Consider the following 19,730-nt stretch of genomic DNA (forward strand, 5'->3'; position numbering starts at 1 on the left):
GTTTCAGAGACCCAGATGTACTAGCTTGAAACATTTATGCTATTAAAAGAGCTGTGAGAAATTTTGGATGAGGCTCCTGTTGACTTTGCAGCCAAGATTTTACCCTTTCATTATAAGACTTTCTTTCAAACTTTTGATCAAACCATGGACTAACAGATTTATTTCCTCCCCACCCCCAAAATCTGATTTGCAAATATAATCTTCAACCTGAGACTCAGACTGCAATTGCCACTGATTGGAATCACGCAAGGGAAATCAGGCTGTACAACTCTTTATTTTATATCATTAAATGAAATGCTAGCATCAGTTAAAATATCCACCAAAATGTCACAGGTTTATACCTTAAGTGCATTATTCACTAATTGTTCTTTGGTATTTCCCCGAGGGTGGAAAGTATGTTAGTCAGAGGAGAAGAAACAATGGTCTGATCAATCACAGGCTCCTTGAATTGCAAATAAGAATCAGCAACCAGCTCAGCAAACATGTTCCCACCAGCCTCTGTGATGCTGAACTGTTGAGCTTTCTGCAGCTCTGTAATGTCATTCTCATGATTCTTTACAGAACGTACACGCTTAAATCTTTCTCACTTTTTTTTTGATACTGCCAGTAAGAAAATGTAAGAACGTGTGAAATTGAGCGTAATGCGTCCTCAGCAAAATGGTGCTTTTTGAGTCGGAGAGGCTTTTGAAGTAGAGATGCTCTACCTTCACATGTGCACAGTGCCCATCACGTCAGCCAGGATGACAGGTCACTGACAGCAGCCCTGCCATTAACTTTCTAGTGCTCCTGAGTTACAAGCAGATTATTATCTTTTATATTATGATAAGACACTAGTGGCGGTCTAAGAGACGGTGTTAAGCTGCTGGTGTAGTCAGACACTTGGTGTTTTTACATCTCCTAAGAAAGTGAGCGTATAGCTGCTTGTTTTCCCCCCTCATCTGTGACTGGCGGCCACCAGTGCGATGAGCTGGGATCTTAATGCTTCAGTGCTATCGAGGCCTCTGTGACACAGCTGTCGTGTCAGGAGCTGCCAGAAGGGACTGCTTTTGCAGCTGCAAAGAGATGCTGCGGGGAGCATCTGCAGCTCCCCACTGTCTCCTCTTCTGTTATGGGCAAATCTCAGATGTTCCAGGCATGGTACGGCAACAAATAATGCCTTGATTCCCTCAGGTTTTCTTTTTGCCATCAGAGAAATTATTTAACAAGTTCCTGCCATGCATTTGAAACAAGCATTCAGTGAGTTATGTGAAAGTTCCCCTTTTTGTCTTGGTCTTGCCGTCAGATTGAGACTGAATGCCTTCTCTGGAAATACGCGTTAGACAAACAAAAGCATTGAAGTCCTACCTGGATTCCTGGTGGAAATATAAGAAGACTGGTGGAAATGTAAAGGACTGGGAGAGATGCAAAGACACGTAGGATAATGTAATCTTCTGTCTGTAAGCAAGTTATTATAATAATCAAAAAAATCAATGTAACATGGTGTGTATTAGTGTAGAAAGCAAGCTTTGCTCAGTGGCACTTTCTAGTACAGATGTGCTGCTGATGGCTTCAGTTCTGCTGAAATCTGGGTGTTGGAAAGGACTAAAATACTTTACTACTCTGGTCTTAGGTAAGGGAATGCCCAAATAGAAAGCTATTTGGGACAGGACTATTCCCCATCCTTTTTTTTTTTTTTTTTTTGCTTAAAATGTTTGCTAAAAATCCACTTTCTTCATCAACTGCTGAGTTAAGAATAATACGGTTAGATAGCAACAATCATGTTGTATGTAAAACGGTTGTAGTTGCTTATTTTTAAAACAGAGACATGTACGAAAACAGTTTACAATAATTTAGTTACATTATGCTTCCTGATCAGATTTTCCTAGAGATCTATGCTGTATGTAAACATGAAAGAACTTGGAAGCTGCTAGGCTTTCCGAAATGTTAATGTAAACATGTTGCATATGTAGGACTAGCGAGCATTTTCTAGGCCAAATGCGTATCAGAATGTGGTTAACTGATTAATTGGATAATAATTAATTGCTATTGGACTTGGGCGTGCCTGTGCCACGTGGGTTTGGTTTGCAGGGTTCATTAAGAGTGGTGCTTCTCCCTTCTGCAGCGGAGGTGTCTCCATCTGAGCAGCTGCTCTGTTTTCAGCAGTGAGCAATAACCACTTCTGAGGAACAATTCCCCTGACCTATTTTAGGCAATTACCATGGATAAAAAAAAACAATAATAATTGATGATCTAGCAGCACCTAACCCTACATAAAGCAAACTCAGACTTTTGGTTCGTGTTTTGAAACCCACATGGATAAACTCGGCATTGCGGGACTGGTGAGACTGCAAAAGTAGAAGTAGCAGCCAAATGCACCTATTGGTAATATGAAAATTAAGAACACTTTTCTTCTCCTTGGTCTGGATGAATTCTCTTCTGAGACTTGATTTTAATCTCTTGCCCAGTAGCACAGGCACTTGCACCTTGGGAAGGCTTCTGCTGGAGTTGGGCTCATAAGGGATGTGGTTTTTATATCGAAATAGCAACAGTATTGGTGCCAGGAGGCATGTTTTGGACAGACTTAACTTACTTTCTTCCCTAGTTCATTTTTTCACGGCTGAGAATGAAAATGGTGATATCTGGGATGGTTTTGTACAGTTTCAACTTTGTCTCTCTTGCCCAGTTTTCTCCAGTATCAAGCTGTGCAGCAGTTCTTTCTTGGTGGGGGAAGTTAACAGGTTGTGTTGTATATAGCAAATGCTCAACAAGCAGCTCCTTGCTAAGTAATGCAATTAGCCATCACCAGCAAAGCCCAAGGCAGCTGCATTGGTATGTATTCATTTATTTGGTTTACTTCAGTGTTAGGTCAAATAATAAAAGGGTAATGTGCTATTAGAGAAATCATGTAAGCTGGCAGTCAACAATATTGCTCATACAGACTATGTTGTGACCTAAAATTACTCCATCATTTAGCAGGCCCAAATTATACTTTGAGTTTTACTTTAATGTTCCTCAACTTTCCTCTGTAAATACAGCCCTTAACAAAACACGCAAAAAAAGCACCATATTGAAAGAGGGTGGCTGAGACTTCCTCTTGATACCCAACTGTGGTACAATGTGGTGGGCTACTAACGCCACCTATGATTACGTAGTGTTGTCAGGGCCCTGGTGGATCTGGACGTAACAGTATGGTTTTTATAACCTTGTTATAAAAAGCAATTAGGGGCAACATCCACCTCTGCAGATATGCATCCCATGGAGATGCAAGGAGCTTCCAACAGTGAATTTAATTATCAGCAAACACAGAGTACTCAGTGACCTGCGGTGCAGGTAGCATGGGTCCCACCCAGCGATATTGGTCTCTTTCTATAAATGGTACATAAACTGCTCTGATGCTGGACCCGTGCATAAGTGACAGACCACCAAAGGCCTGTGGTTGGAGGCTTCCAACCTGGAAGGCTGCCTCAGGAAATGTAACGCCAGCAAATCCAGTCCTGTTCCCCCGCAAAAAAAAGCATGGACAGCCTTGCAGTGCTGAGGAATAATCCAGAAGGAGATACGTGCTAACATCAGCAGTTACCAGCCATTTCTCAAGCATGTATAGAGCAGATTTTGATAACCAAATCCCTGCTGCAGAAAGTAACAAAATGAGCTGATGCCCCTTGTGCTTTAGTGCATAAGGGCAAGGAGAGCTTACATGGCTTATAGCCCTGTATGAAAGAGTGTTGAGGTCTTGTGAGCTGGCTGGGATGAGGTAATTCCTTATTTGACATTGAGGGGACATTAAAAATAAATTAAACCAGACCTGGTTTTGTTAAGGTTTGCAGTGCTAAATTCAGATCCTCTGGTTTCTGAGGTTACTGGAGAAAGCTTGTTAGCGACCTTGCACCTCTCTGAAGCCAAAAGAACTGCTAATTGGAGCCGTGCTCAGGTTGGGCTATAAACGAGGAGGAGGCGAGACACACACAGTGGGGAAAAATGCAGTGGTGATGAAGTTTTGGAGTAGCTGGCCTTTACTGCAGGGGGAGAGCTGTAGCACTAAACACAACACCCTGACCTGGTGGATGTGGAATAGCCCCAAGCTTTTCCTAGCTGGGTGTCTCCAGCCAGCACAAGCTCCACTGAGGAGTCTCCATCTGGAGACACAGACCAGGCAGCTGCCTGCTGACATGGAGAGTCTCAGGACACACAGGTTGTTTATCTTTCCCCAGTGAACTGCTTTATGGCTCTGGGGCTGCCTTGGAGAGCCTCGTTGTATCTCCACCATAAAGCAGCCCTACTGGTGGTCGCCCTGCTGCTCTGCAAAGGGCTGGGCAACCGCTGAAGGAGATGTCTGCTTCGGTATTTCTGTAGTCCTGTGGAAGACCAACACCTATCACGACAAGGGCTCCTCTCATTTTGCTGCTGGCTTTCTCTCCTATTGTGCTTTATGTCTGTACCAAGTGCCAGCTGGGTTCCTCAGCACTGATGCAGTCGGGTTTTCTGCCTATTTAAATGTGCTAATATCCATTTCTCAATGAGGCTATGCCTAGTGCCTGACTTACAGTGCCATCTCCACTGTGATCAGCCTGCTGAGACACTTGCAGGGGGTTACTCGTAGGTAGCTAACTTTATCTTGAGTTTGACCTAGAATAAGAGAGTTTTTAGGACTGTTCTCAAGCAAAACCTGAAAGCAATAAGTGCAGAAGATGCTGTAACTGAGCTATATGAACAGAAACAAAAGGAAAAGGATTTCAAATAATTTATTATTTATCATTTAATAAATAAATTGTTAATGAGTGGCTTCTCTAATTCTCATCTAAGTTGACTCTCATCAAAGCCACTGCTGAGCGTGCCTCTTGGAAATGTAATCCAGCTCGTTCCCATCAGGGTGCACAGACTTTCTGAGGCTTGGGTCTCTCCAGCAGTCACGGAGCAGATAAGCCACGTTCAAGGCTGTAGCTATATCAGAACACTTCAATCAGTTCAGCTCCATCTTGTTGGCACCACCTCAGGAAAACAGAGCAATTGAAACCACCTCCGTGTTACTTCTATCTCTGCACTGCAGCAAGCATGTGAAAAGCATGAGGCAGCCTCACAGAGTGCTCCTGGGCCCAAACTTTAAACTTGGGAGCTACGGACAGATAAATACAAGTAGCAGGATACTAGTGGGGCTACACAAGGTTTCTCTTCAAATCTTTGGCCTGATGCAGGTTCGTTCTGTGACATTGGGTAACTTCATTTCTTTGGCTTCGTATCAACCTGTATGGGGACAGTCATGGGCCTTCATCTGCTTAGGGTGGCCAGTGTGAATAATTCCATTTTAAAAGCTTGCCCAGTGCCCTGACCCTCCCCTGGGGAGGATGTGTGCGCCTGACAGAGGAGAACTGGGCAGCGAGGCATTTCTTGTTTGGCTTCAGCAGCACTTGCCTGGATTCATCAGTCTCCCAGTGGCAGGAGGTGTTCGCAAATACATATGTGCGAGAGTGCTGGGATAAGGTGTGTCCTGCACCATACAGCATGTGCAGCTGCATGTTGGCAGGTGTGAGCTGTGCAGCTCTATTTGTGTGCACTGAAGATGGCTTTGGAAGAAGGAAGAAGCTGCCGAGAACTCTGGCTAGGTACTTGCTTTCCTTGTAATGTATTACTTTAATTTAAATTCACTTTACAGTCAGTGCACATGAGAATTATTTTGAAGGTTTAATTTGCTAGCTGCTGAATGCAATAAGGTGGCTATCAACGGAGAAGAAATAGCTTGACTGTTTGTTAATGCTCTTGGGCCGTACTGTAAGTACTCCAGGCAGCCGTAATGGTAGAGTAGCAAATAAAGCACAGTTGCATTTGGAATCTGATAATTTATTGTATCAATAGTTCTCTTTCTAGATAGTTACATATACGGTATTTTCTGGGACAGATAGCTGAGGGACTCTCTGTCGGTTCTCAAAAACATTCAGACGGAAAAGCTGTTAAAGCATTTAGAAAGCACAATGTTTGCTCTCTTATTAGTAGCAAAAACTTCATTATATTTATTATATTTAGATTGGTGCTAATTTTCTGGCCATTTTGGTCAGCAGAAACTGTACTGAATTGCTTGGATTTGAACTGGGAATTTAATTTCTTAGGATGGCGAAATTTGATTTTATCTACCATAAGCAACCATCTGGAGTAAGTTTATTTGTGTTACGTGGCTTGCATGTATTTATACTTCAGACTGAGATCCCTTAAATTGAATTCTCTGAGTTTTTACATATCATATAAATGACATTTGCTTGCAACACAGTGGAGTGATTACAGTGAATACTAAAATGGCAACATTCTGCAGTAAAAAAATTACAATGTGAAATGAACATTCATTTACAACAGTGTGTAAATTTATACTATTTAATGAAATGCATTCACTGTGCAGTCAAATACTTCTTGTGCCTATAGAAATACAATTACAAAGCATTGAAACTTATAATACTTAGCACAGACATTCTGTTGCACAGTAAAAATTATGTCATGTTTGTTCAAATTATGTTTGATAGAGTGAAATAAACACACTGTGTGCATATGTTTATTTCTCTATATAGATAAAATTAAAAAAATATCATGGCATCAATCTGCTGTAGACCAGAAGTCCTACACATGGGCTCATTCGGTATCAGCCATGTTCCACCCCACAGCAGAGCATCGTTAGCTGCTTGCTTCTGGTTGGGAAAGGGCCTCCCTCAAAAGGGTTTTGAGGGGACACGACTTGTCACAGATCACGAGCTGGTACAAAAGCTCCTGGAGCAGGTCTCATGTGATGGATGAGCGAATGCTTTTAGCTGGTATGTTAACCTTCTTCATCTGCAGGGGGCTGGTGAGGCTGGGAGACATCAAGGCATCTCTTACAAGGAGAAAGAGAGCTTGACCAAGGAGTTGGTTTGCAGGGAGAGTGGCCCCGTGTGAGTGGTTATGTACAAGCTGTCCCTAAGCGGTAACTGAGGTCTCTGGATAAACATTATTTTGCTAATATCCAAATACAATACGTTCATGGGTCTTGGGAATAAAACCTTATAGTCCGCATACCAAACTTCCTGCGGGGAGGCACTGCTGCAGTCCCTGCAGAAATGGCTGCAGCAAGGGCTGGTTGTGGTGACACTGTGATGTGGAGTTGTGCTGTTCACACAGGTGCTGGAGATAACTGAAGTGTAAAATAATTGAAGTATAAAGGCATCAGCTCTGAGCCCAGTGCCTTTCAGTGCACTGGGAGAGGGCTGATGATGCCTACAGAAAGCAGATTTGTGAGCATATACTGAGATGACGTGTAGCTTCAGACAGGTTCAGAAATGTTTTTACAGTATGTGCCTGGTGTTTGCACTGATTCAATAGGCTGTAATTGCACTAACAGAGTGCAGGATTTCTCGCTAGGCCTTTATGGGGGTTGTTCTGTTCGGACAGCATCAGTCATGCTATCAAAAGTCACTTTTCATTTGTTTGCAAGCATTCTCCCTTTGACAGCCTCTGGCTGTCCTGTAAAGCATAGGGCAAACCCTCCTGCAGGTAGCCCCGGCTGCAGGGCTGCACTTGCACCGAGCCCCGACACCCATCCCTTGCTGGGGCTGCTGCTGAGGCTTCCCAGAGGGACCTGCCCCATGTCGGGCTTCCAGGGGAGGCAGGAACTCCTGCATTTCAGGCTCCATCCAGATCTCCCAAGGGTGATTTAAGATCATGTCAACAGGTGGTGGTAGGCAGGCATTGGCTCGTGAAGTTGGGGTGAAGGTCGGTGCATTTGCGTCACTGATGCCAAATTAACGTTTATTTGCTGTTACCAGTGTGGAGAGCTTTCCACATACGCCAAAAGACAGCCAGGCTCTTACTCCAAGAAAGCAGATTAAACACCCCATGTTATGATGCTGATCATCAAATAGTGTGGGATGCCTTTTACCAATGCAGATTCTGACCCTCTTTCTCTCTGTAGATGGTGTAAAATTGCTGGCCGAAGATAGCCACTTATCATGGTTCACAGGCCTCTTTCTGTTCCGTAAATGCGAGGAGACTTGGTTCGCTGGGGCTAATGACTCATCTGTCCCTTTCGGTCTTCATCTCGGCTGAGGAAGTTGTTAGGTAAAATAAATGTCGTAACGATGAAGCTGGCCATTTCCTCTCTCCTTTTCAAAGGCCATCAGCTCGTTACAATACCAAATGAAACGTTAAGACTTGATATTCTGAAATGACAAACTCTGATTTACAGTTGCCCTTTTCACTCCAAAAGAGGAAACCTTGCTATTTATTCCAAACAAAGTGTTGTTTCAAATCGAACAGGCAAGAAGTTCAAGAAGTTGCCGGGCTTAACTTGTGGATTTGCTGCTACTGATTTTCTCCAAATTGCCAGTACGTTGCATAAAGCAGCTTGCTGAGGCTTCCCCTTGTAGTCTTTAGGCCCAGATATACAAAGGTATTTGCTCTCTGCTTCCAGTTAATTTTTCATTTGGGATGGAAAGGGTTGGGAACAAGGTGAGTAAAGGAGCTGTGCCCCAGGAGGAAGACAGAATAACTTAGAGACCATTTGTGGATGTGGCATTTCCAACCCTCATATCTGTGGTCAGCAGAAGCAAGGATGCAGGAGGAGGGCAGGGTCCTGATGAAACCTTTTGTGGGGGCACTGGGAGGAGAGCAAACAGCCAGAGGGTTTTGGTCACCCTCTCTGGCTCTGCTGGTACCCTTTTTGCCCCAACCCTGCCTTACAGCTAAATTTGCCTTGCTCCTACGGCTGTTTCTGTACTGAACAAACTGGCTCAGTACAAATTAAGAGGACAAGATGTTCAGAAGTAGCAAATTCACACATTGGTGTTTTTTTTTTTCTTTGTTTGTTTTCCTAGCACATGAAAGCAAATTTAGATTTTTGGGGGTAGGGCAACCAAGCTTGGGGGGTGGGGGGAACTGCACAAAAAAGCATTTCAGGACTCAAAGAGCTGAGTGTAACATATCAAAGCAGCTTGTGAGTGAAGCTTTGAATTAACAAGATGAGTTGCAGTAGCACTGATGCTAATAATAAATGGCAAGTTTCTTCCCACAGAGACCTGGGCAAAACCACACTTTGTCTTGGGATAGGTCTATTTTTCTTAAGATTTCTGCTTCTGCAAACGCAGAACAAAATTTCCCAGTAGGATTTGATTACCATGTCCTCAGTTTCCCTGGGTCAGATGGCGTTTAGCATCCTCTGTGTATCCCTGTTGCTTTGGCCTTCTGTTGAAACGGGTTTTCTGGCGTGGGGTGGGGTAGGTGCCAAACAGAAGCAATACTGAGGATCAGCCAGGGAAGGCTGACAGCAATTCCAGGCTGGGTGCTCGCTTTTCAAACCAGGTACTGCTCAGTGCAGCTAGGAGCTGGCTCTCATTTGTGAGCGGTTCTGTGCAACAACAACAAAAAAATGTTCTTTAACGTGAGCTCTCCCCAGAGAAATGCCAAGAACGCATCTTGCTGTGTTCTACAAGGCACCCAGATTTTTAAAGCTATGCAAGGGCCCAAAGATACAGATTGGAAAATCCCCTCCGGGCTGAAAGTACCCTGTTTCCCAACCCCTTGAGCCACGGGGACCTCCACACCTAGGTGCTGCTGCAAATTCAGACTTTAAGATCAGACTCGTGCAGCTCTGCCATAGCCGTGGAGGTGTCTGTGACCTCCGTCCCTTCTCTGTGGCTCAGAAAGGATTGCATTTTATTTTAGTGCAGTGGTTAACAACACAACCAGAGGGAAAAGGCACTTGAATATGCTACTGCCAATTGCTAGATTTAATAAAAAATTTTCTTTTGACCTTATTTTTCTGAGGAAAGTGGTTTTCCAGAGGAAATGCTTCAGAGTGGGCAAGGCGGGGGAAAACAAACGAAACCTATTGACTGTGTCAAATCCAGGGAGGTTCACTGCAGAATGGAAAACAAATTAAACTACAACATTTCACATTTAAACTTAAAATTAAATGTTATTTAAACTAGAAGCACTACTTCTTTTCTCTGTTCCAAATGCACACAGGAGTTGACCTTGCACTGCCAGGGTGTTCTCCTGAGTTTCTCAGCCACCTCCAGCTGAACTGCTGCTCAGAAAAAAGGCAATGTGTTGGAAACCTGGATGTAGAATTTGAAGTCCATTCTTCAGTTTTTCCTTCCAAGGGAAATAGTGCTCATCAGTGATGTTCTTTCCTTGTGACCAGCAAAAATCTTTTGTCAATATGGTATGTGCAGAGATGCAATACATAGTCATAAATCCAGCCCAAGACTCTCTTGCAAAATAATTACACTTCAAGGGAATTTTAATCTCATGTTAACGAGACCCCCTGCAATCTTTGCTCTCTCAGTCATATTAGAAACTGATTTATAATTAATGACAACTGCAATGCCACTACCTTTCCATGAGAGATCTTTAGCTATCTCCTCAGAAGGGTTTGAAAAAATGGAAAATATGAGTGAAAGGTTTAATGATTGTATTTACAGCTGCTTTGCCATGTTAATAATAAAGATAACAAGTGGCTGTCACTCATAAGGACCTGGAAGCTTAGAACATGAGCAAGAAAATAATCTTTCCATATAGAGCATACAAATTCCAGTAGAAAAGATCTTATTTGCATGAAACAGAGTGTATTTCAGGTGGCATAATATTTAATAACTGTATTTTGTCTTTAGAGAGGTACTGGAGTTAATACTTTGACCAGCATTTGACAATTTACAGAGTTCATGTTCAGGATAAGGATGTTTGCAGGATGGATGCTGTTAAGAAGACTGTTAGATGTAGGCTGGTTTAACACTGAATGTTGTTGTTTTTCTTCTTGCCTTTTTCCTCCTTTTTTCCCTCTCTAGGATTTACCAAATAAATAGGTCCCTAATGTATCTGCATTCTTCAACAGCATTAAAAAATCTGGGTCTGATTAATTAAAATCTCATTATCCATCATAATTGCAGTAGGTATGCAAAAATATAAAGATTTATTATTCAAGGGATTAATGCATTTCTAGAACTCTTTGGGGTTCATACAAGAATTGGAAATGAGTGCTGTATAATAATTTGTTTCAGGAGAGCTAATTAAGTCAGTTCATTTATTCAGTTATCTAAGCCTGGTCTAATCCCATATACTGTTAAAACCTTGTGATGCTCCCAACTTCATTACTGACTTGAATTAATGTGAGGACACAAACAGAAAATGTTCCTTCCATTTAGTGATGCACAGGAGGTGCCAGGCCTGAGCGTCGCAGCATAAATCCACAGCCAGCCGAGCTGCCAGAGATCTGGACTCCTTTTTATAGGAAAATACCTTTGGTCCTGCTGGAGCCTCTAGATATCTACAGTTAAAGCTGCCTATATTGCATTTTGCTGTTGAACCCCAAAGGGCCTGGGAGGGATGGAGGAGGTGTGCAAACAAGCTGTGATCACAGCTCATGCTAGAGCTGGCATTTGCTTTGCACAAAGGGGCTGTGTTATGGGAAAAGAAATGGATGGTCCTTGTGGTCACACTTAGCCCTTTCTGCCTCATGCCAAATACAGGTGAGTCTACACAAACGAAAATAATCCAGTTGTAAATAAACAGAGGGTGTTTGTTTAAGATGAGGGTTTGTTTTGGGTCCATCTGACAGCTCTCTGTTTGAGGATGCTTGCTGCGAGGAGGGGGAAAAGGCCATGAGCTTGACCTTCTGCTGTATCTCTTGCTGAAAAGGCTACTAGCTCCTTTTAAAGTATTAAACCAAAATGTTTTTTTAAAAATCAGCAGCAGTGAAACAAATAATTCTCATTGTCTTGCTTTGGGGAGATCCTTCTGCTTTACAAATATCATGAGACAATAAATTAGTGAAGATGAGAAGGTAACTTCTTGCTGTTTGCAAGACAAACTGTTATAAATTGCTGTTTTGCATTTGAGGCTGCAGATCTCTTTTCTGGTGAACTGGAAGAATAGACTCGTCAGACCGATGAAGTGATGATGGCCTTCTAAAATTCCTAGAGAGCAGGTTTTCTTGGCTGTGCACTTCATAAATTCTACATCCAGTCATCCAAGTTTTTTCCGTGGTCATGCAAAAAACTGCTTTTTATTAATGAGGGTTTGGGCTTTCTCTTCCACATTGTGAAGAATCTCCATTATTAGATGCTGACACCATTGATTATCCCACTTTATTGCATCTTAAGAACAGGTAGCCAATTAAACCCCTCTGCCTTTCTAAGGGTGAACAAGGCACGTAGACTCCTAATAGTCCCACCACAGCATGTTGTTCCTTTGTTACTAAGGCAGCAATTAACAAGTTTCTAATGGAACAAAAGCTTCGAGAGACAAGCGCAGCATGATAATAGGAAGGTGTCTACATTTTTTTTTTTATCTCAACATGGTAAGATCTTGTATAACCCTTCCCCCCTTGGGCTGAACAGCCCCGTCAAGGTGCTCGGTGTAGGATTTTTTTCCTTCGCTATCTGCTGCAGTGCATCTAAAAATAATGATATTTACACATGTTCAATTATTAAAGGGTTCTAAAACATAAATTTGAACTGCAGTCCTGTTAGAAGTGAGAGGTGTTTTAATGTCAGGAAAAGTGGAAAAATATCTTTTTTCTTCTTACCAGGATGATCTCCGTGGTGCAGTTGAATTCTGCACTGTCAGGTTTTGCTGATGGAGTAACTGTTTTTTAAAGCGATTCTTTCAGTTTTTAATGTCATGTTTATGCAAATTAAGACACAGCAAGAGAAAGGGAGGCCAAGAAGCAGACTTGTCATCTTTCCGAAATAATCTATATGATTATTTTTTTAAATAAAAGTCTCAGTTGGGAAATAATTGCCTCTGTGCATGAGATTAATAACCAAGTAATTTGCTATTGTTTTTCATTAAGAGAGTTGGTTTTCAGCTGAGCTATTTAAAAATCTGTAAAGGTACCTCCTGAATTTCTGTTTATTTTTAAAGCAAATGATATGTTCTGAAATCTAAAACACTTTTTTTTTTTTTTTTTTCCTCTCCAGTGAACTTGAACCTGTCTGGGCTTAGTTTTGTGTTTTGGTGCACGTTAGTATTTTTAGATCTGCAAGGAGATGGACTGTTGCAGCTGCACTGGGGAGCCCTATCATTCCAACGTGCTCTTAAATTCCCCTTCCACATGGGGAGAGGATGGTCTAGTGGGTGGCTGGGAGAAGGGCTGGCACAGGGTTTGGTTCTCCAAAGTGATCGAGAAGCCGTGGGGTAGATCACTGACCTCCTCTATTTAGCTCATGAAAAATAAATAATGTTGTTGTCCTTTATTTGTCTATCTTATATAAAATACAATCTTATAAAATATAAACTTCTGAAGGTTGGATCTGTCTCCCACTGAGTGGCTGGACATTGACTGCATTGTTCTCAGGAGGCAGGAGTGAGAAGGAGGAGAGCTTACCAGCCATGAGCAAAGGGACGTACTCATGGCCATTAACTTTCCTCATGGCAAGTAATGTTTCTGTGCAACAAAGTTCTGTGGTTTTAGTTTTTAAGGATAATATGTCACAGGAGATGTGTGGTATAGCCCCAAAACTGCATCCTTTGGATGCAGCCTGTAACTGTGAGAGACCTTCACTAAAACTGGAAATCACGTCAAATGTGACTAATTTCAGGCTGTGTTGTGAACCTGAATCACGTCTGGGAAGTTGTGAAGGGAGTCTGTCCTGAGCTTTAAGAGGAAATTTCAAATTAAGCGTTTGCATGAACATATGCTCAGTTCATGCAACCCGAATTGTACCTGCATCTGAGAAGGGGCTGCTTTGGTTATTTCTGGTTTATTTTTCAAGGAAGTCCTGCAGGGGTCTCGTGCAGTTCCTCAGTAGCTGTGTACCCATGGTTTCTTTTTCTTTTTTAAAAATATTTTAAGCAAGTAAATAGTAATAGACTCGAGAATTTGGCGAAAACTTTGACCTTTAAACTTTGGTGAATTTATATTCCATACAGAAGCTTGTGACTAGGAACAGATTTCTAAAATTCATTGAAATGGTGCTGGTAGAGCTGGTATTTGTCAATGCAATTAGTTTGGTGTGGGTAGGAAACCGGGACTCGTTTATTTGGATAGTAGCATTCTCTGTATTTGGATTTCGGACTCTTTTCTTCATAAGTAAGTGCTTTATCAGTATGTAGGGTGTAAAAAAAGGTCTTCCACTTCGGTACTGTGACTGTGAAGAAATGCTTGAAATGCTTTTTGTAGTCATGTAGCAGCAGCAAACAAAATGTTAGTACAGCGAAAGACGAGAATAAAACATCAAATATAATCACCCACTTGTAACATAACAGATGATACATCTTCACTGGGGACTCTAGCTACATTATGTCCGAAATAGTACAATGCTACAGAATGAGAGAGGATCTGGAGAGGTGAATTTGATCTGGAAATTTCCTGCTTGTCCTTAGTCTTAGTGATGGAAAAGTTGAATTTAAGCAGTAGATGTATCAGAGGGGGTGTGTAGAAATGAGTGCTGGAGAAGGTGCGCTTCTGTGTGCCCTTGGTCATAAGGTGTTACAAGGGAGTCAGCTATACTGGAGGACAACAAGTGGAAATTGGGAGGAACTGTCTGCACCATTAGCCAGTGTGACTGTGTACAGACCAGGACAGTGTATCCATATCTAGAGGGACTCTGAAGAGGAACAACCACCTACATAGGTGAGGAGATTTATCTGGCACTGAGCCCTGGTTCTGTAGGGGTGAATCACGCACCCAGAGACAAGGTTCAGGAGAAAATTCCTGTATAAGCTTACCGTTTTGTGGCTGTGCATACCCATGCCTCACACCCCTGAGAACTCTACCTCCTTGCAGTAACCAGGCTGTGTTGTTCCTGCATGGGTTTGCAGCACAAAGTGGCAGAATAACCCCATACTATTAGGATGGGGCAGGGAGAGCCTGTGGTCAGGCTAGCCTTCCCTGAAAGCTTGTGTGCAACGTATGGATGTCAAGCATGCCAACCCACCACAAAATTTGTATGCAAACGCACGATCTGCAGCCTAAACATCTCCTGGATCATTCCCTACCATGGTTTTTCCCCTGCCTCATGCGCAAGCAGAACTGAATTGAGTCAGAAATACAAAGACCAGCAGACCTTTGTTCTTGCACTGGCCCACTGAGTGCATGCAGGTGGGATCTGTGAGCCCATGGGTAATTTATATCAGATGTTTCCCTTGCAGGAACAGTATTTGGGGTCATTTCAATAACTTGATACACCTGCGTTTTTCTAATAGGCTGTTAAACCATTTTAAACTGTCCAAACCTCCCTCCTTACAATGGGATATACAAAATCATGGTAATGCCATTTCTGAGAGGAACAAACTGCTGTCAGATCCCCCTCCATATCCTCAAAGAGCAAGTGTACAATTGCAAATCCATTGAACTGCACTCCATTATCTCTTATTAATGGGAAATTGTCCATAAATTGCTGAGGCGTGACTGGTTTCTTTTCCCCAACACAGCTGCAGTCTCTTTATCCTGCAATATTCCAGCCTCTCAAAAATGAAAAGAGAAAGTGGTGAGTGGGGGTGGGAGCGATGGGAGGAGGGTGGCTGGGAAACCACTTGCGGCAGCATCTTCCAGCAGCCCCATCTTCCAGCGGCAAGCAGGAAAAAGGAAAGAATTTGCTGTGGCATAGTGAATGTGAGTTAGCACGAGGAGAAACTGCCCCACTCACATCACTGTGACCACAAACAGTGGCAGGATGCCCTTTCAGTAACACAGCCGTCTCCTCCTCCTCCCAATAGCCTGTCTCTGCAGCAGAGGGATGGGTGTGGGTGAGCTCTGAGTGTGACCCAGCTCTCACTGAGGGCCATGGCAAGTTCCCTCTTAGCTTTTATGTCAGATTTTGTAGCAGCTGGAAAGGAGAAATCAGTCTGATGGCTGGGTTTTCAAAAGGACTCAGCACTCCTTGATACAGAACAAAAATCTGCTGCAAACATTACAGAAGGAGGTGCTGAAAGTATCTAAATCTGGCCCCAGGCTCTTGTTATCAATGGCTCTGTGCTGCTTGAAGGGGGAGGGATGGTGCAAAGTATGGTAGAGGGGGGCTGGACTCTTAAATCAGGACTCTGACACCAAGGTGTGTCAAAGTTTGGTCTAGCAGTGACCAGCTTTGCAACTCCTAGATCCTCATTTACATTCTGGATCCCCATGAGTTATCTGCCCAGGCATTGTACATCTTTTCAAGCAGCGCACGTGCTCCTGGAACAGAGCTGCAGGTGTCAGGAGATGCAGAACAGGGCAGAGGTCCGGGCGCACTCAGTGGTCGCCCCGTCCATGTGGTCCCTTTCCTCCTGCCTCGTCAGAATGAGGAAACGAGCCACCTTGTGTCACGAGTAACAAAAAGCCATACAGTTTTCCCTCTGTTAATTACACCACAGACCATTTAACTCTGTAAACGAGCTGCTTGGCAGGCTTTCAGAACAATTACACAACTCCCTGCCCCCCCCTCCCCACATTAGCATCGAGAGCAGGCCAGCTGCAAGGCCGATGAGCCTTGGCACCGTCCACCTCTTGGTGGACACCCAACAGGAGCCTCTGTCCTGCCAGAGGACAAAGCCACAGCCACCCTGGGGCACCCTGAGCTCCCGGCTGGCTGGACTGAACCAGGCGGGGAGGACGGAGAAGGCAGGGAGCTGCGTGGTGTAAGCCACAGCTGGGTTAGGGGAGAAATAAGATCGGATTTGTGAGATGTGCTGGATTTTGAAGCAGGAAGTTTAATTGGAGAAGGGCCCTGTCACTGCTATGGTTTTGGGGGGCAGATGTCTGGGTGATGGAGGGAGTTTGGCATCAGCCATCAGCACGTGGCAGGGCATGTGGCAAGCCACCTGTCTGTGGCTCCGTCTCTTCACCTGTTGAGTGGAAAGAATGACCCCAACCTTCTCTCAGAGTGCTTTGGGATCGGCTACAGAGGAGACCCGGCAGGAATCGTTAATGTTAAGCAGGGAGAATAGACAGCAGCATCTGCCAGTGCTGTGTAAGGGACCTCAGGTCTTGACCAGGCTTGATAGGGCATGGCCTCTTAAATATAAGCTCTGTGCTGTTGAGGGGGGCAGCCGACAGTGAGTTAGGGTTTGTGTAACCGCATGGGGAAATGCGAGCAGGACTATTGCCTCCAGGTTCCCATGACAACTTCTCACTACCGTAAATGTTACAGAACACAGGGTACCTTAAGTGTGAGGTTGCTCACCCACTAATTACCAAGCTCTGAGCTCATTCCCTGAGGTCTACAATGCAAAACACGGTGGAAATTTTATTTTTATTTTTCGGTGGCAAATACAACTTCGTACAGTGAGCACCAGCTTGTCTTTCTGCCAGGAAGGTCCAGCACAGTTTTTGAGCTAGCAAAATATAGCCAGTCATCCCAGCTACAGAAGAAAACATTACTTTTCTGAGGATGCTCTACAGCACTGGAAGGATTCTAGAACTGGTTGCAGAAAATTATGCCATTGAAGAGAGAAGTGGCTCTTAATCCTTTGATACATAAGGGTTTATAATGGAATATAATAGAGGTATTTTTCCCCCAAAGGATACACGGATTCCATTAAATACTATTGCTTTACATAAATTTAATATTAAAACAAAAAAAGTTATTTAGGATGACATGTAGAGATAGATATTTATGAATGAGATTCTCAGCTGCTTTGTATCAACATTACATTAATTGAAAGCTCGGTCCTTAAGTGCTACTTATCGATTTCTTTATTTTTATTATTTCTCTCCCTGCTGCCCCCCTCCATTGTCTGCTTCCTTTCCTATTCAATGAGGATTTTCCCTGTGCTCCGAGTCTGGCTGGGGGCTGATTGTGGGGAGACATCAAGCAGGTAAGTACCTGTGCCGCTAGAAACAGGGGCTTGGGCTGAGCCCAGCCATTCAGAGACAACTGTCACTTCCCGCTTGCATTTTGTGACATATTACAGAATGCTGCTGCTCTGTGCAGCAATTTTGTCATTATTCGAGTTAGAAAGAAAAATGGGAAATCCATTACAAGCCAGACTTTGTTATGACACAAGAGAAGAATCCCCTGGGAAGTTAGATTAAATTCTCTTTCAAAATAAAATAAAAATGCCACCGTGCTTGACAACATTAGATTTATTATATGTTTATATCAGAAAATCTAGGTATAGTCCTTGTCAAAACTTCTTTAGATACTGAGATATGCAAGACAAAGCAAATCATTCCTCAAGTCATTGAAAGGGAAGTTCATTACTGAATTGGAATTAGAAGACGTGAATGGGAAGAGAACTGGGCAGCTTGGTTCCCTAGCTGGAGGCTGACAGCTAGCTGCCCGTGTGAGCTGCTCAGGACTGCTGGGCTGTGAAGCAGAGGGGCGTGCGGTGGATGTGTTGCATTTTGCAGGGGGTTGAGCAAAGATGTTTTATCCTACAAATGGAGCGGACTTGGAGAACGGCTCAGTTAGCAGCTATGGCTCATCTAAAGGATGGCAACTTCCTATACCTTGCTAACTGAATTTCTCCTGATTTTATACCTATATCTGAAAGAGGAAAAATGCTATTTTGTATGATTAAATCCCAGGGGCACTGTGCATGCTTAACGATTTTGCAACAATTAATCCCAGTCCTACAATGAATTAGACACGTTCACCTCTGATACTGACTCCAGACAGTGGTACTGGACATATTTGCAGATTAGGCTGCAGGCCTGACAAATGGAAATTAATGGAAAGACTTTACTTTCCTCAACTGTGTGTTATCCTGGACTGCGCATCCTGGATGCTGATTCATCCCCTGTGACCCAGAGGTTAGGTGCATGCATGTGGGGAAGCTGGAGCTGTCATCAAGAATGACTGAATTTCCTGCAGGAAAGCTTTCAGAAGGAAGGGGGAATGGGTTGAGGATGACATCAGGTTAGAAAGGGAGAGCAAGATTGCCAAAGAGGGTTAGAAAGGGAGAGCAAGATTGCTAAAGAGGAATGGGCACCACCTGGAGCAGATGCATCTGTGCTGGATAACTGGCCTTTGCCAGGATGCTGGGCATGGCAAGTGTGAATGTGTGGGAAGTAGCTACGTGTGAAAAATATACGTATGTAAAATGAGATCACGTGGAACAAATATGCAAAATATGCTGTGTCTTTAGGTCAGTGGGAAATCTTCACAAACTTGTCAGTTTGACTTGCTTATTTGGGAGCCTCAAAAAGCAGGGGAGTGAGAGGTTTTTCTTGCTTCTGTAGTATTTCCCCCTATTCAGGAACAATAACGCTAGAAAATGACTGTTATTTTATGATTCCCAGATGTGTTGATTAAAAAGCCTGTGGGGGAAAAACACATGAAAATATACAAGCGGTGCTCTCCCAGCAGGCACCTGTGAAATAGGACGGGAAGAAAACTGCCTGTTCTTTGCAGGAATGGGTACATTGGCTGGAAGAGGAGTCAGGGGGGGAAGGAGGACGAGGCTACGCAGGTTTAAGAGAAACTTGAAGACAAGGAAAACCGATGAGAGGTGAAAGAGGTTATCAGCGTGAATAAAAGAAGACAGGAGACTTAAGGATTGTTAAAATAAAATACTTCTATTCCTGGAGTTTTTCTTCTGTACGTTCAAAAGCTTGTGAAAGATTCTGCTTCTAGCTGTGAATTTAGCTTGAAGTCCCTGACTCCAGCACTTTGAGAGAGCATTAAGATTCATTTAAAATCTTTTATTCCTTTTGAGGCAATAAAACCGATATAGTACTTTCCTAAATGAGTACCCATTAAAGGGACAAAGCTATGAAAGAGTCATTTCCCACAAAATATGGAATCCAATAAGGTTTATTACGTACCATTTAGTGAATGGCAGAAGCTTATGGAGTGTATGAATAAGTTTCCAATCAC

At 43.2% G+C, this 19,730-nt stretch overlaps 1 protein-coding gene across 1 annotated transcript in view; it reads left to right on the plus strand.

Moving 5' to 3' along the window:
• The first annotated feature begins 9,801 nt into the window (after window positions 1-9,801).
• Window positions 9,802-19,730, plus strand: part of LOC310897407 (uncharacterized protein) — a 61,811-nt gene continuing 51,882 nt past the window's right edge. Inside the window, exon 1 of the mRNA XM_083831028.1 lies at window positions 9,802-17,727. The gene's annotated coding sequence lies outside the window, so the exon portion shown is untranslated. The remainder of the gene's footprint in view (window positions 17,728-19,730) is intronic.

The sequence above is a fragment of the Anser anser genome, assembly GCF_964211835.1.
Source record: "Anser anser genome assembly, chromosome: 3".
Lineage (NCBI taxonomy): Eukaryota > Metazoa > Chordata > Aves > Anseriformes > Anatidae > Anser > Anser anser.